Source organism: Nerophis lumbriciformis, linkage group LG28 (assembly GCF_033978685.3).
Source record: "Nerophis lumbriciformis linkage group LG28, RoL_Nlum_v2.1, whole genome shotgun sequence".
Classification (NCBI taxonomy): domain Eukaryota; kingdom Metazoa; phylum Chordata; class Actinopteri; order Syngnathiformes; family Syngnathidae; genus Nerophis; species Nerophis lumbriciformis.
In genome coordinates, this window is record NC_084575.2 from 1,304,738 (window position 1) to 1,322,851 (window position 18,114).

Sequence of the window (18,114 nt, forward strand, 5' to 3'; positions counted from 1 at the left end):
TTTAGAGGTAATCCTTTTTCATTGTCCCATTTAAAGCAGCAGTTCCATTGGCAGCAAAACAGGCCCAGAGCATAATACTACCACCACCATGCTTGACGGTAGGCATGGGGTTCCTGGGATTAAAGGCCTCATCTTTTCTGCTCCAAACATATTGCTGGTTTCTGTGGCCAAACAGCTCCACTTTTGTTTCATCTGACCACAGAACTTCCTTCCAGAAGGTCTTATCTTTGTCCATGTGATGTCAGATGAAACACAAATTATTTATTATTTTTACTACATTGTCCAGGTAGCTTGCCCATCACTGTCTATTTGGCCTAGCTCACATGTCAATAGTTTGAATACTGCAAACTTCAAAAGAGTAACACCTCATTTGTTCTGCAGACGTCCAGCGGGTGTCAGCGGGGAGTCATGAAGAGGAGTGGCACACCAGTGTGGGACAGAAGGAGCTACAGGCCCCCTCCCACATTAAAGAGGAGCAGCTTCATGATGAAGATGAAGCTCAGTCCTTACAGCTTCATCACAGTCAAAGTGAGGAGAACAGAGGGGCGGAGCTTGTAAGTCAACACATCACAGAAGCTGATGGAGAGCATTGTGAAGATATCAAGTCAGAACCAGACAGCATCTTTGCTCCACTGTCAGACATGGACCACATGATGTCACACTCTTCTGATCACAGTGACCACATCCAAAAACCTTTGGAGAGTAAAAATGACTCTAAAGATGATACGAGACATCACACTAACAACAAACACTTTGACTGCTCTGAATGTGGGAAATCATTTAGATGGAAGAGTGATTGTACAAGACACATAAGAACACATACTGGAGAGAAACCTTTTACTTGCTCTGTTTGTAAGAAGATTTTCTCCAGAAAGCCACACATGACCAGACACATGAGAACACACACTGGGGAGAAACCTTTTACTTGCTCTGTTTGTAAGAAGAGTTTCTGTAGAAAGGGTGACATGACCACACACATAAGAACACACACTGGAGAGAAACCTTTTACTTGCTCTGTTTGTAAGAAGAGTTTCTACACAAAGCGTCACATGACCAGACACATGAGAACACACACTGGAGAGAAACCTTTTACTTGCTCTGTTTGTGCTAAAAGATTCAACACTAAGAATGAAATGATATTACACATGAGAACACATACTGGAGAGAAACCTTTTACTTGCTCTGTTTGTAAAAAGTGTTTCTCCACAAAGCGTAACATGACCAGACACATAAGAACACATATTGGAGAGAAACCTTTTACTTGCTCCGTTTGTAAGAAGAGTTTCTCCAAAAAGTGTAACATGACCACACACATGAGAACACACACTGGAGAGAAACCTTTTGCTTGCTCAGCTTGCGCTAAAAGATTCAACACTAAGAAGGAAATTATATTGCACATGAGAACACACACGGGGCAGCACGGTGGAAGAGGGGTTAGTGCGTCGGCCTCACAAAACGAAGATCCTGAGTAGTCGGGAGTTCAATCCCGGGCTCGGGATCTTTCTGTGTGGAGTTTGCATGTTCTCCCCGTGACTGCGTGGGTTCCCTCCGGGTACTCCGGCTTCCTCCCACCTCCAAAGACATGCACTTGGAGATAGGTTGATTGGCAACACTAAATGGTCCCTAGTGTGTGAATGTGAGTGTGAATGTTGTCTGTCTATCTGTGTTGGCCCTGTGATGAGGTGGCGACTTGTCCAGGGTGTACCCTGCCTTCCGCTCGATTGTAGCTAGGTTGGCTCCAGCGACCCCGAAGGGAATAAGCGGTAGAAAATGGATGGATGGGATGAGAACACACACTGGTGAGAAACCTTTTACTTGCTCTGTTTGTAAGAAGAGTTTCTCCAGAAAGCAACGCATGACCACACACATGAGAACACACACTGGAGAGAAACCTTTTAGTTTTTTAGTTGCTCTGCGTGTGTTTAAAGGTTCATGTATAAGTATCAGGTGAGTAAACACAAGTGTGTAACAGTCATGGAAGCTGCAGGGATGTAAAAACACTTAAACAGTGATTGTGCTAAATGTAGTTTAAAAACACAGCATGTTTAATAAGAATGTATATTTGATGTTGTATGTAGTGCTTCTCATCTTCTAGTCTTATATGTTGTCCTGTACTTACTTTTTAAGTTGTGTGCATGTATTGAATATTGTATATGTTGCTACGTTTTTTTTCTCTCATCTTTGAAGAGAGGACATCTTATTATTTTCATTTGGGTTTTTTTCCACACATTTTTCCATTGCATTTTATTGATGTTATTATCCAACTAAAAGTATGAATGAATAAAATGGTTAACAAAATGTGGACTCTGGTAGATTAGCAGCATTGTTACATCATGGATGTTAACTACTGCAAAACATCAACAAAGAAGAAAAATGCTGAAGTTAGCAAGACATCACTGAACTTTAGAGCCATCGTGAGTGGAGTTGCTTGTTTTTATTGCTGCATTTGTACTTATTTCACCTCACATCTTCACTTTTAATCCTAAAGTCTTCTTCACATATATTGTTGTAGGCTTCTAACATTTATGTTTCTGATGTGTGTGTGTAGTCTGTGGAAAGGGTTGTTGTCCCTCCTGGATCCAATTGTTCACTTGCACAGATACATCCTCATCATCATCCTCATCATCATCACTGGCCCACTACTGGAAGGAACCTTAGCATTAATGTTTTAATATAAGTGTGACCTCATTATTCCTTGATAATAAGACATAAAATACAGATTTAAGCACTGTATTAGAGTGCTTCTTGTAGTACTCCAACTCGCCACACTGAGAAGTGGGGGCGATCATGAGCTAGCAGATGCATGTTGCTATCATGTTTTATCAGCGAGGAAGACAATATTTGTGTTTACTTTTTTGTCAGATCCAAGTTTTAATGCTCTGCTGAATAAATGAATCACTATGGCTGCCAATATGGAGGATTATTTATATATTCAAGATCAAATACTTCTCTTAACAGCTAGAAAAATGACACCACACACTCAAAAAAATGACTCATTGGATGAACTCAATTAAAATGAGTGCAGGATTTCCATCCAACAAATATATGTTGGCCCAACTCAAAATTAGTACATTCTCACAATTCAACAAAAATGTGTTAATCCAACTAATTTTTAGCAAATAAAGCCAAACTGAAATTATTGCAATAACTACGCAAAATTGATTTACATTTGTCAGACTAATTTTTAACAAATACAGCTAAAATGAAATTATTTTGGTTACTAAGTGAAATTGATTTATATGTGCCCAACTCAAAATTGATTGGAAATTAAGCAAGCTAAAAATCACCCTACATCCCATAAAAACACATCAGACAAAACCTGGTTGGTATTTTTAATGTAGAATAATCCTTAATTCAACAATCTTGAATATAACACCACAAGATGTCAAAGTTACTTGCAAACACAAACCAAAATGTTGCGTTTGAGTGAAAACAAAACATCAAGAAGTCAATTTGACATAAAGATGTCAGATTTGTGTACCAACACAGACCAAGAACTTAGTTTTATATAAACAAAGATGTCAAATTGACTTGATACAAAGCATAGAGAACTCAGTCTTAGTTATAAAACACCAAGAAACAGTTTTACCTTTTCTTAAATAACTTAAAGCAAACTTTACGAGAAATGGTTCTCTAAAATAGTTTAAAGTGGTGTAAAATGAACACTCAGGAAACTGCAAAAACACATTTGAGTCCTGCGCAAGTGTGCTAATGTAGCCATTAGCCTAAATGGAATAGAGTTCCATCCATCCATTTTCTACCGCTTGTCCCTTTTGGGGTTGCGGGAGCCTATCTCAGCTGCATTCAGCAAAGAAAAGAAAACAAGGCAAATACAAAATTCCCATGCATCAAATTGGCAACAAACAAAAATAAATAAGAAAAACTTAACATTCACAGACCAGGAATCTGATATTAATGGGATGTTAGCAAATAGCTTTTGAATGTAAGCAAGTAAAAACAAAACATGAGACAGTTCTAGCTATTCAATAAATAAAAATCCAAAATCTTGAATGTAACTCAATCCATTTATCCTGAGTTGAGTGATGAAACGGAGGAGAGAAGTGTGGAGGGTCGTCACACTCAGAGATCAAATGGGGAGGTAAAGTTGATCCAGTCTAAACCCTAAAGTCATCTCCCTCCACTCCCCATGACTGCATTTCATATGTTGATTGTGTACTTCAGCACTTCACTCTTCTTCCCTGTAACTTAGTCAATTCTGAGTCCAATTCTCAAGTTGAAAATGTTGTAGGTCATATTGTCTTAAATGGGTGAAAATGAAGGCAAAAACAAAAATAAAGATCCGATGATGAAGTTTGTCAACAAGTGTTCACCTCTCATGCAAACAACTTGATTTCCAGCTGCTGTATCTTTGTGTTCAGCTTGTGCCCATCCAGGTTCATTAGGATCTTCTGGAAAAACTCAAATGTGTACTTGAGGTTGTCTGCAAAGCTTAGATCAAGGGCATAAATGAGGCCAAATATCATTATGACCCTCATGATGACAATGTCCACGTTGCTCAGGACTTTAAAGCCTACGATAACAACTCCCACATCCTCTGGCTGCCTATCGCCATCTCCACACATTATGTACAAACCCTGTTTCCATATGAGTTGGGAAATCGTGTTAGATGTAAATATAAACGGAATACAATGATTTGCAAATCCTTTTCAACCCATATTCAGTTGAATGCACTACAAAGACAACATATTTGATGTTCAAACTCATGAACTTTATATTTTTTTTGCAAATAATAATTAACTTAGAATTTCATGGCTGCAACACGTGCCAAAGTAGTTGGGAAAGGGCATGTTCACCACTGTGTTACATGGCCTTTCCTTTTAACAACACTCAGTAAAGGTTTGGGAACTGAGGAGACACATTTTTGAAGCTTCTCAGGTGGAATTCGTTCCCATTCTTGCTTGATGTACAGCTTAAGTTGTTCAACAGTCCGGGGGTCTCCGTTGTGCTATTTTAGGCCTCATAATGCACCACACATTTTCAATGGGAGACAGGTCTGGACTACAGGCAGGCCAGTCTAGTACCCGCACTCTTTTACTATGAAGCCACGTTGATGTAACACGTGGCTTGGCATTGTCTTGCTGAAATAAGCAGGGGCGTCCATGGTAACGTTGCTTGGATGGCAACATATGTTGCTCCAAAACCTGTATGTACCTTTCAGCATTAATGGTGCCTTCACAGATGTGTAAGTTACCCATGTCTTGGGCACTAATACACCCCCATACCATCACACATGCTGGCTTTTCAACTTTGTGCCTATAACAATCCGGATGGTTCTTTTCCTCTTTGGTCCGGAGGACACAACGTCCACAGTTTCCAAAAACAATTTGAAATGTGGACTCGTCAGACCACAGAACACTTTTCCACTTTGTAACAGTCCATCTTAGATGAGCTCAGGCCCAGCGAAGCCGACGGCGTTTCTGGGTGTTGTTGATAAACTGTTTTCGCCTTGCATAGGAGATTTTTAACTTGCACTTACAGATGTAGCGACCAACTGTAGTTACTGACAGTGGGTTTCTGAAGTGTTCCTGAGCCCATGTGGTAATATCCTTTACACATTGATGTCACTTGTTGATGCAGTACAGCCTGAGGGATGGAAGGTCACGGGCTTAGCGGCTTACGTGAAGTGATTTCTCCAGATTATCTGAACCTTTTGATGATATTACGGACCGTAGATGGTGAAATCCCTAAATTCCTTGCAATAGCTGGTTGAGAAAGGTTTTACTTAAACCGTTCAACAATTTGCTCACGCATTTGTTGACAAAGTGGTGACCCTCGCCCCATCCTTGTTTGTGAATGACTGAGCATTTCATGGAATCTACTTTTATACCCAATCATGGCACCCACCTGTTCCCAATTAGCCTGTTCACCTGTGGGATGTTCCAAATAAGTGTTTGATGAGCATTCCTCAACTTTATCAGTATTTATTGCCACCTTTCCCAACTTCTTTGTCACGTGTTGCTGGCATCAAATTCTAAAGTTAAGGATTATTTGCAAAAAAAAAAAAAGTTTATGAGTTTGAACATCAAATATGTTGTCTTTGTAGCATATTCAACTGAATATGGGTTGAAAATGATTTGCAAATCATTGTATTCCGTTTATATTTACATCTAACACAATTTCCCAACTCATATGGAAACGGGGTTTGTATATCCAATGACTGTGAGGGCAATGTCCCTTTCTGCATCCTCAGTGGCGGAGGCCTGAACAACAACACAAAAACAGAACACTTGTGTTAGGTAAAATGCTGAACACCACTAGCAGAAAATGCATTGTTTTGTGGCATATATATATTATATATAATAATATAATGTTTGAAATTGGCCAGTAAATCAGTTGAGCAAGCAGCCATGAACATAATGCAATTGCTGCAGCATGATCCTTTAGGCAACCACATCCCTATAGAGATGGACCTGTGGCACAGAAATAGCTGTTTTACTCCACAGGGCCTCCGTCCGTTTGCCACTACCAGCTTAGGAGACTCTGACTCTGTCTTTTCTTGCACTTACCAGTGATTGCAAACAAAAATAAAAATTCAAAGAGCCCCATTGTTTATTCAAAAAGTTGTATGTAGTGTGTTGAGCTCCGAGGACCACAATATATGTAAATAAGAATGGGTAAGACTATTTCATGCTACTGTGTAACACAAACTATTAACTTAGCAGATATTCCTTGAAGAAAGTGTGTGGATCTTCATTGAGGTAGATAACAAGGCTTCTCAGGATGCACTCCCTCCTGATGTCAATGTCGTCACACTAAAGCAGGGTGGAAAATCTCAACAGAATGTAGCTAAATATTGGTGCAACAGTGGCACAGGGAGGGGGGCAAGTTGACTAGAGGGTGTAAAGAAAACTAGATAAACGAGCACAGCTTCTGAAGACTAGAGTATAACATCTGTAACACATTTCTGAGCAGGGCACACAACCATAAAGGCCACAAACCAGCTTGTAGTTGCTTTGCACACCAAAAAAGTGGATGAATGAAAGGGAAACATTAAACTATTTTGCACAAAGCTTAGGCCATTTACTATATATAAATAAATCAATTCAATAAAACAGTTCTACCATTTCTACTTACCAAATCTATGTTTGCCAGAACTTCTTTGATTTGTTGCCCCTTCACTCCTCCTCTGCTTTTGAAGATGTGCATCAGCTTGAGTGAAAAGTGGTGCAGTTGTGACACAAACTTTGACTGCAGTGGCTTTGTAGTGATCCACAAGAACTCCTCATTAGTCTGAAAAATATTCAATCAAATGTATTTAGAAAAATTTGCCATTTTCTTACAGTTAAATACATAAAAATACAAGTTAACTTACTTCACTCTGCTGGAACAGGGCAGGCCACCACTTTTTGAATCCCTCTATCATGGGCCTCTGTTCAACGACCTCTCGTCGTCTGTGGGAGAAGGTTTTTTTTTCCATTTTTGCTTTTATCACCACTTCATTGTCACACTTTTTTATTTCTGACAACAAAGCCATTCTCTCACTTTCCAAGCTTTCTGTGGTTTGGCCTTTTGGGTGCAGTGGTATGTAGTAAACTTTAGCCTTTGTCGCTTTCTTGAAGTTGGCTACAGCTTTGCCTTGGCCTTATTCCACTGGGCATCTGGTATGTACTCAACTGGCTCTAAAACAGAAAAGTGAGATGTTTAGTACTGTTTACGTTTATATGCAGTAGCAAGGGGGCCGTCCTTTGCGATAGCTACGCCTAATTGATTAGATTGGCATAGGACAGTGGACAGCTCATCAGTTAGTGACTCTTGAACTTGTAGTTTATGATGCTGAAATACATCGCAAACTAAAACTTTTGTGACAGGCCAAGATGCTGTACTTAAGACCTCATCAATAACTGACTTTAGAATATGAACAATATTTTATAACTTCAATAAAATACAAGCAATTTCCTGTTCAATAGATATTTGCAATTTCAATTGTTGCATCATCACAACTCAGTGACGTGCAGCCACTAGAGGTAGGTGAGGCGGGGCCTCACCTGTCATCATGGAAAGAAAAAAAATGTAAAAAGATTTTTTTTTTATTAAATTGTTATATGTATCCAGTGATTATACTATAAAGTTATTTTCCATTTAACTTCACCAGTTTTAGATTATTTTTATTCAAAATCGCTGAATTTTCACATTTGCCGTTTAAATACTGAGAAGAGACGGTGCGGTGAACAGCAGCCAGTTGAGGCACGTCACTCAGTGCCTCAACATGGATTGCACAATGACTTGGCTAACTGCTGGCCTGCTGTGCAGTGAGACTGTATTGCTATATGAATTATATTATACATTTCCATAGTTTAGTTAGCTGAGGTATATAATGTACAGTGTATTTTGTCAACAACTGTATGTGTGTAACGTATTTATTGTGCTGAGCAATCATAAAACGGCTGCAAAAGACGCACTGGCTGAGGCTCCAGTAGCCCCGCCTCCTGCACCCCCGCCGTAGAATTGTTATATCAACTAAAGCCCACACTTAAACTTTCCACGTGCAAGATTGAATCTATTTAAAAAATGTATTTCATAAGAAGCCAAAAAGTGCAAAAACAATAATGTTCGTGTTGGAGGAGTTGTGAATGACTGCAGGGCCACAACATTAGGTACACCTGCAGACTGCAGGTGTACCTAATTCACAACTCCTCCAACACGAACATTATTGTTTTTGCACTTTTTGGCTTCTTATTAAATAACTTTTGTAACCTATTTTCATGGGCTTTCCTCTTTGTGATGTTAAGTTCCTGTTATGCGCTGTTATACAGTATATGCCTCGAGCTCTTATTTTGAAGGCGCTAAGAGCGGAAGTGATGACATGGGGTGGAGCGGAAGTTTTTGAAAGAAGGTAAATAAAGTGGTGTAAACTGGAGCCTCCGTGTTTGTTATTTTGTAGTTTCATACAGTATAGGCCACATTTATAAACCCTCGGTTACACTTTTTTAAATAGATTCAATCTTGCACGTGGAAAGTTTAAGTGAGGCCTTTAGTTGCGGCGCATGGACTTAATTTGTAAGTAAAGGTAAGACCATAATAACGTTTTTTTTATTAAATGTGCTTTTTTGTGTGCTACAGTTTGTATGTGTAAAGTTAAAGTTAAGTTAAAGTAGCAATGATTGTCACACACACACTAGGTGTAATGAAATTTGTCGTCTGTATTTGACCCATCCCCTTGATAACCCCCTGGGAGGTGAGGGGAGCAGTGGGCAGCAGCGGCGCCACGCCTGGGAATCATTTTTGGTGATTTAACCCCCAATTCCAAGCCTTGATGCTGAGTGCCAAGCAGGGAAGAATGCTGGTATGAGCTTTTAAACATAACCCGTTAACTGCTGCCAATCAAATGGTGAATAAGATACTCTTTAGGGTTCATATGTTTGTAAATCTGACTGTGATGAAGTCAGTGCCTCACCAGCCATCAACCTCACCGCACGTCACTGTCACAACTAAGTGTTTCAAATTCATGATCTGTATCGACAGACTCTATTGGCCCAGCTTCAGATTTGTCTGACATTAGCTCTAAAATCTATCAATGAATGTTGGTTGTGTTTCCTGCTTTTGTGTGTGTTAAATGTACTGTATACATTTGTTTTAAATGAGCAAGCTAAAAATATACATGGAACCATTTCATTACGCCTCAGATGTCGATTTATGTGTTGAAAATAATCTCTTTTTGTCGTTAGGTCTTTGCATGTGGGAGTTTGCTGTTTACCATGAACTTTGTATGAATGATTTAGTAGCTCACTAAAACTGCATGGGCAATGTGTATATGGACATGGATAGCGATAACTGCCCCTTAAATGCCCGTGAGTCTGCCTAAAATGCTGCAACAACAAATACCTGCTTGCTAGTTCCAAACTGCATTCTTTACACTGCCACAATCATAATCCTGAAATAGAGATTAAAGAGAATTAGCATGTATCACATCAAAAGGATGACAATGATAGAGATCACAAAAAACATAACCTATTACTTACAATCACGAGGCTGCCACAAGGAGCTTGGTAACACTTAACATTAGGAGGCTGCCACATGAAGCTTGAAAACAATGATCTATCTGCAAAAGATGATGGTCTGCCCAGAACTGCCTCGGCTACTTCCATGTAAGCCTTCTCCATTACTCTGAAGTCGCGTTCCACCTCTTCATCTTCCACTCCACCCTGCTTCTCCTCCTCCAAGACTTGGTACCTATTTCTTAGACTGATGGGAAATGTCTTCCAGATGTTTTCCTTCCTCAGCTTTGCCGCGTCATACTTGACTCTGGCGCTTTTCTTCTCATTAGGTTTTCTCTTAAGCCTCAGCCTAATTGTTGTGCAAACCAAATAGTGGTCCCTTCCGATGTCTGCAGACCTGTATGCTCTTGTATATCCATCTATTTTCTACCGCTTGTCCCTTTTTGGGGTCGCGGGGGGTGCTGGAGCCTATCTCAGCTGCATTCGGGCGGAAGGCGGGGTACACCCTGGACAAGTCGCCACCTCATCGCAGGGCCAACACAGATAGACAGACAACACTCACACTCACATTCACACACTAGCGACCATTTAGTGTTGCCAATCAACCTATCCCCAGGTGCATGTCTTTGGAGGTGGGAGGGGCCTATCCCCAGGTGCATGTTTTTGGAGGTGGGAGGAAGCCGGAGTACCCGGAGAGAACCCACGCAGTCACGGGGAGAAAATGCAAATTCCACACAGAAAGATCCTAAAACCCGGGATTGAACCCAGGACTGCTCAGGACCTTCGTATTGTGAGGCACATGCACTAACCCCTCTTCCACCGTGCTGCCTGCTCTTGTATATCATCTACTGAATTCCTGAAACGCTTACTGACAAGTGTATGATCTATCTGATTCTTGGTCTTCCCATCTGGAGATACCCATGTTGCCTTGTGTATGTCTTTTTGTGGGAACCGAGTCCCAGTTATGACCAGCTCATTCAAGTCACACATTTCGCAGAGTCGTTCTCCATTGTTGTTCCTTCTTCCGAGCCCATGTTTGCCCATGACTCTCTCATAACCCTGTCACAATCAACATGTCGTGTTTGTTCCTCCTGTCAAGTACGTCTTGTAGAATTCGTCCTTAGCTTGTTCTTCTGCATATTCTGTTGGGGCATAGGTGTGTATGAAAGTCAGTTTGATGTGTTGGGAATGGTACCTGGCTTAAATATTTATTTCGTTGACAGGTGTCCAATCAATCAGGGCTCTTACTGCAGTTTTTGACATTAGTATGCCTGCGCCTTGCCTGTGGTTGTCGTCGTCTCTTCCAGAGTAAATGATTGTTTCTCCTTCTGCCAATTCTACTTTTCCTTGTTCTGTCCAGTGTGTTTAGCAGGTTCTTATGATGTTGATTCCTTTGGTGGTTAGTTATTTTGCTGCCAGTGCTATATTGCCACTTGTGTAAAGTGTTCGAACATTCCAATTTCCAATCTTCATCGTTTTTCTGGGGTGCAGCAGTAGCTTTTTCGGCCTTAGGGCGTCCCGTTGGTTCTGTTGGCTTTGGCCCTTGGGTCATGGTGTCTCTCTCATTTCGAGGACTAGCTACAGCGTTTCCCGCTAGTGAATTTGCTCTGCTGTGGGTTTCTGTAATAAACTCTTTTTTACGGGAGCGGGTTATTGGCCCTAAGTCCAACCCCTAACCTGGAGAACTGGTGGGATCACTCTTGGTCTGGTCTCTACCTGTTCGGCATGGGAGACCCTGCCAGGAGTATTAGACTCCAGCCAACATAGCTCTTGAGGTCATGGCGGCGCGCGAACCATCTCATCACGATAAGGTAGTGATGCGTCGGGTTGGAAAATCACATAGAAAAACTAGGAAAAAGGCAGCTATCAAAGACCAAAATGGATAGCAACCAGATGGGTTGAATATGTAACTGAGCTATATGATGACACAAACTGAGCAAAAATGCAATTTATAGAGTTAACTGATGGACATAATATTATAACAAAGGAAGTAATATTTACAATAAAGAAAGGAAAAGCTATTGGTCCAGATGATATACCAACAGAATCATCACTGAAAGCTCTAAATGAACATGATACCGTATTTTCCGGACTATAAGGCACACTTAAAATTCATAATTTTTTTAAAAAATCGAAAGAATAATTCTGGTTGTGCTTACCAACCTCGAAGCTATTTTATTTGGTGCATGAGAATATAGAACATAACACACAGTGCTCAAAAATCTGTCAAAATGTTTTAGTACGACTTTGGTAAGCTAAGAAGCAGCAATGCTTGATGGATTGTCGGAGCATTACGGCTAGCGTAGTCAGAGGTGCTATGATTCAACGTACGGGTTTTATTTTGGTGTGTGTATAAGGACCGCAAAATGGCACCTGTTAGGAGACATATGGCGTTTTGTTACACAATATTATGCAAAATCAACTTTTCTTACCTTCTGGTACCTGCTGATGTGTATTTGGGATCTGCATAAGTCCTGACAATTTGTGCGCCTCCGCCATTGTAGTCCGGCACCATATCGACACCGCAGTCGATAAGCTTCTTCTTTTTCTCTATCTTCTTGTTATGGGACATTCATCCTCTGCTGTTGCCATTTCTAATATAAAGTAGTGTAAAGTTCTAACTTATATCTCGCCATGGAAGCCCTAAAAACTACCGGTGTAGTGAGTTTACATTATTCACCCACGGACTTTAGTTATTAGAGAGTCGGACGTTTTTTCACGGGACACATTTCGGGCGTTGTTGTTGCACTAGTGAGCCACGGATGAGGAGATGCTGCTCCGTTATTGATTGAAGTAAAGTCTGAATGTCATTAAAACAGTTAGCTCCATCTTTTGACACTTCTTCCACCCCCGTCCTTGCACGCTACACCGCTACAACAAATATGACGGGGAGAAGACGCTGTCCAAGCCACGTAAATAAGACCGCCCACAGAACATCCTGAAGCGTCGGTCTGAAGACGGCTTGAAGATGATCTGTAAAACATAATCTATGAAACATTTTCACCAAAGAACTGAGATAGGCTCCAGCACCCCCCGCAACCTTGAAAGGAACAAGTGGTAGAAAATGGATGGATGGAACCACCATTACAAGTTATGTAGATCACAAGGAAGGGTTTTAAATTTAGAAAAAAAAATCACAATACGACCCCTTTAATGTGCCTTACAATCCGGTGCACCTTTTGTATAAAATAGACCTGACTAGACCTGCTCATCGGCAGTGCGCCTTATAATCTGGTGTGCCCTATGTTACGGAAAATACACTACAAAATTATTAACAAGTTATTAACGTTGTGCAACATCATTTACAACAGTGGATGTATACCAGCTGAATTGGGACAATCCTTTTTTGTTCCTTGGCTGAAAAAAACCCCACAAGATTGTGCCGATTTCCGAACTATCGGTAATGGTGCCATTACCGAAGGCAGTAGGCCAGTAAGAGTCGTAGTTGTGAGTCATAGTTCATGATGAATATTATAAAGATAATTATCAAAAATATATATTTTATTTTAGCTCTAATTGAGAGTTAATTTGGTTACATGTTGGATATTCGTAGTTGTAGCAGGAGCTAGAAAAGAAACCAAGATGTTCAATATTACAAATGTATATAAAATCCAATTAAACTTACATTTTAAAACAAAAAGGTGTGAATGACATTAGAAAAAAACACTTCGAATATCAAGTGAATTTGAGATTTTAGGTCATATGACCAGGAATATTTTGAAAAGAAACATCCATCCATTTTCTACCGCTTGTCCCTTTCGGGGTCGCGGGGGGTGATGTAGCCTATCTCAGCTGCATTCGGGCGGAGGGCGGGGTACACCCTGGACAAGTCGCCACCTCTTCACAGGGGAAACACAGATAGACAACATTCACACTCATATTCACACACTAGGGCAGGGGTCTCAAACACGCGGCCCGCGGGCCAATTGCGACCTGCGAGACGTTATTTTGCGGCCCGAACCTTAATATGAAAATGTAATGTTAGTACGGCCCGCAAGTTTTATATGAATGGCGCTTGAAAGCGTCATACTTGTAAACCCTCCTGATTTTTCCGGGAGACTCCCAAATTTCAGTGCCCCTCCCAGAAATCTTCAGGGGCAACCATTCTCCCGAATTTCTGCCGTTTTTCACCCAGACAACAATATTAAGGGCGTGCCGTGACGACACTGCCTTTAGCGTCCTCTACAGCCTGTACAAACAGCGTGCCAGCCCAGTCACATGTTGTATTTGGCTTCTGTAGACACACGTAAGTGACTACAAGACATGCTTGATCAACAGCCATACAGGTCACACTGAGGGTGGCCGTATAAACAAGTTTAACACTGTTACAAACATGCGCCACACTGTGAACCCACACCAAACAAGAATGACAAACACATTTCGGGAGAACATCCGCACTGTAACACAACAGAACAAATACCCAGAATCCCATGCAGCCCTAACTCTTCCGGGCTACAATATAAACGCCCGCTACCACCAAACCCCGCCCCGCCCCGAGTTAGGGCTGCAAGGTGTTCTCCCACAACATCATACGCTATTTTTATTTCTTTAACTTTAAACCTATAAACTTTGATATCAACTTCAGATCTATCCGTCAATTATACGTTAATATTTTTTATATTTTATGCTATTTTTGTCAAAGAAAATGTTGCCTTTTATATGCAAACACACAAAATATGTAATATTTCCCCCAACAAATATTTCAAAGTGGAATTTTTAATGTGCAGTAATTGGAGCCTTCAATAGGTCAATAATTCATTACAACATTATTTTGATTCATTATTATTTTTTGAGCAATGACAGCTTTAAAGGAAAAAAACACCTTGTGTTATAAGAGTCAACATTGCAACTTTTTTCGTTACTTTCACCTGTTTGCTCTTTTTTTGTTTTGTTTTTATGTATGAGTATTTTTAAGTCAGGAGTATTTTTCAGGTCCCAGTGCTGACAAACTGTTTCAGGCCAACAGTCCACCTCGAGTCTGACATGATTTGAAGACGTTGTGTCTGCCTTTATTCATCCAAGTCCTTCAAGAGAAATGCAAACTAATACTTTTTAAACACATGGGCTCTTGTATGCCTTTTAATTTTGGGTCTTAACTTTTATAAATAAAATAAAGTAATTGACGAGTAAATCATTGTCATATATTTCCTATTGTTAATCAACACAATACATTAGCAAAATCTGGCACATTTGGTCTTGTACTCGGTTTAATGTTGTGTTCAATTAATTATAAATGAAATAAAACAATCAACAACAACATTTTCATATTAATAAAATAACACAACACATCAGTTTAAGTAATCCCTGCATATTACTGTCATTATTTTGCTCCTGTTGTGTTCTAATTAAATTAAGTAATTAATTCATTCATTTATACAGCACACATTCTCATATTGTGTATTAATTATGATACATTGTTATATTGTTATATTGCTAGAACGTCTGTAGGGCCAAACTGTTACTGCATTCACTTCTTGTAGTTGTGTATCTTCACCTTACTAAACGTGAACAGGTGAATAATACTCTCCCCTCTTCTTATCAGCTGCAGAAAATTAAATATGGTCTGAACGTTCAAGTGTTAAAAAAGTATAAAATGTTTTGAAAAGAAGTTCCTTTCTTGGGAGGTAGCGGAATGTCATCATCATCCGTGATTGGTTAAATGTTGAAATATGCTAATGAGGCCGGAAGTAAAGCAGCCGTTCTGTCATTGGCCAAATATTAAATGTGTTGAAGAAAGTTGGACAGAGGCGGATCTGATTGGCTTAGAAAGTGTGAGATGTTGGAATAAGGCACGCTGATTGGTTCATATCACCCCGGTGTTGAACATATTGACGGACTATCAGCGCTCAAAAGTCCGTGACTGGTCAATTTATAATATGACATGTGTTTTTGTAGCCGGGTAAGATGGCAAAAACAGCCCAAAGATGGATAAATATTAGACATGTTAGGGTAAATTGAACTGAAAGTGAAATAAAAACAATTTATTTTTTGCAAGAAGTGAGAAACAGCGCCCTCTGGCGTGAGTGTAAAAGCTTACAGCACCTGGTATTCCCAGGCGGTCTCCCATCCAAGTACTAACCAGGCCCGACCCTGCTTAGCTTCCGAGATCGGACGAGATCGGACGTGTTCAGGGTAGTATGGCCGTAAGCCGAAAGACGAGGTAAAACCAACCTTTTTAAATATAACTCTTACAGACGGGGTGAGAGACACTTATTATTTATCTTAGAGCCTGGCGCGCATGCGTACACTAATGTGCTTTTTCTGGCTGTGTGAGGTGCAGCTCTCCATCCATTGTCTCTTTTGGGGTGGCAGGGGGTGCTGGAGTCTATCCCAGCTGCATTCAGATGCCACCTCATCACAGCTCTCAACACTACTTTATGCTTAGGGACCGTCAATAAATCACTATTGTCTTGAAAAATGTATATCTGCTACATCAAAACACTGATTCATCTAAAAGAAGGTAAATAATTAGTCATACCTCCTTATTGTGCATGCCCATTATTTCATAATTTTAACATCATATCCATGTTTAATATAAAAAAATAAGGTTATTTTCCCAATAGTCTCAATGTCATGCAACTTAGTAACCTAATTCCACTTATTACATTTTAGTGTAAGGCACACCCTTTTATTTTAAAATAGGGTTTTATTAAAAAAAAAAGTTTTTTTAATAAAGATCATGTGCGTGATGATATTTCTTATACGGATAATTAGCAGCATTTTTATGAGCTCCAAATGAGAGTTAAGTTGGTTTTATGTTGGATAGTCGTAGTTGTTGCGGGAGCTAAAAATGAAACCATGGTTTTCAATATTACAAATTTATATAAAATCCAATTAAACTTACATTTTAAAACAAAAGGGTGTGAATCACATTAGAAAAAACACTTCAAATATCGAGTGAATTTGGGATTTTAGGTCATATGACCAGGAATCTATTGAAAAGAAACATTTATTTTTCATATCAAAATATTTTTGATCCTATTTTAAAATAAAAGGTTAGCACAACTAATATTAAGTAGAATTTGGTTACTAAGTTACATGATGACATGGAGACTTTTAAAACAAATAATTATTGTTTACATTGAAAAAAATATTTAAATTATAAAATCAGGAACGATATTAAAACTGTAGGACTATTTATTTGACCTCCTTTTAGATGAATCAGTGTTTTGATGTAGCAGATATACATCTTCGAAGACAATAGTAATTTATTGACGGTCCCTAAGCATAAAGTAGTGTTGAGAGCGGCACCTCTCCTGCAATCTCCCCGCAGCATGAGAGAGCAGTGTGGGCACAGTGAGGGGGAGCTTCCGCTGGAGCTCCGGAGGCAAATATCCACCGTGAAAGCAACTTGACCGCCGTAGCAAAGGAAGACAATCACACAGACAGAAACAGCACATTAGTGTACGCATGCGCGCCAGGCTCTAAGATAAATAACAATTGTCTCCCATCCCGTCTGTAAAAGTTTCATTTAAAAAGGCTGGTTTTACCTCGTCTTTCGGCTTACGGCCATACTACCCTGAACACGCCCGATCTCGGAAGCTAAGCAGGGTCGGGCCTGGTTAGTACTTGGATGGGAGACCGCCTGGGAATACCAGGTGCTGTAAGCTTTTACACTCACGCCAGAGGGCGCTACAAAGTGCTGAGACTACAGCTGTTGTGATTCATGTATTGCTTTAATTGCAACTATTCCAAAATGAGGGAATATATTCGGTTATTATAATAAAATTCCACTTAATATTTACAACTACAGTTGAAGGTACAAACCTTTACAACAGGATTTAAAACACAAATACCAACTAGAGCAATATTTAGATTGATTTAAAAATAATGGTGTGGTCTTTTGCAGTCAGTCAACCTCGCCCACGCCTCCTACCACTCCGTCCTGCATGAAGCTGAGGAGCCACGACTCGTCTCGCTCTGATCAGCCAACTTATCATTTAAAGGGGTCATATAAGCTACTGTTTATTTACCAAAATAAGTTGTATGTCTTTGTTTTGAAAATGTAAAAGTTTATTTTTATTTTCAGAATGTTGAAATAATTGTACTGGGGGTGGAGGGGAAAGAGCTGGTTACTTGTTTCTCTCGCGAGATCTGGAAAAGAGCTGGTTTGTACTTGTTTCTCTCGCGAGATCAGGAAAAGAGCTGGTTAATCGTT

The 18,114-nt window shown here is 39.9% G+C and overlaps 1 protein-coding gene, 1 non-coding gene and 1 pseudogene across 2 annotated transcripts in view; 2 read left to right on the forward strand and 1 right to left on the reverse strand.

Moving 5' to 3' along the window:
* Positions 1–18,114, forward strand: part of LOC133570515 (uncharacterized) — a 905,074-nt gene that overhangs the window by 291,319 nt on the left and 595,641 nt on the right. The window lies entirely within an intron of this gene.
* On the reverse strand, positions 15,987–16,105 carry LOC133571179 (5S ribosomal RNA). The gene has a single exon (XR_009810336.1). It is a non-coding gene; the product is annotated as a 5S ribosomal RNA (ribosomal RNA).
* On the forward strand, positions 17,458–17,566 carry LOC133571203 (5S ribosomal RNA; annotated as a pseudogene).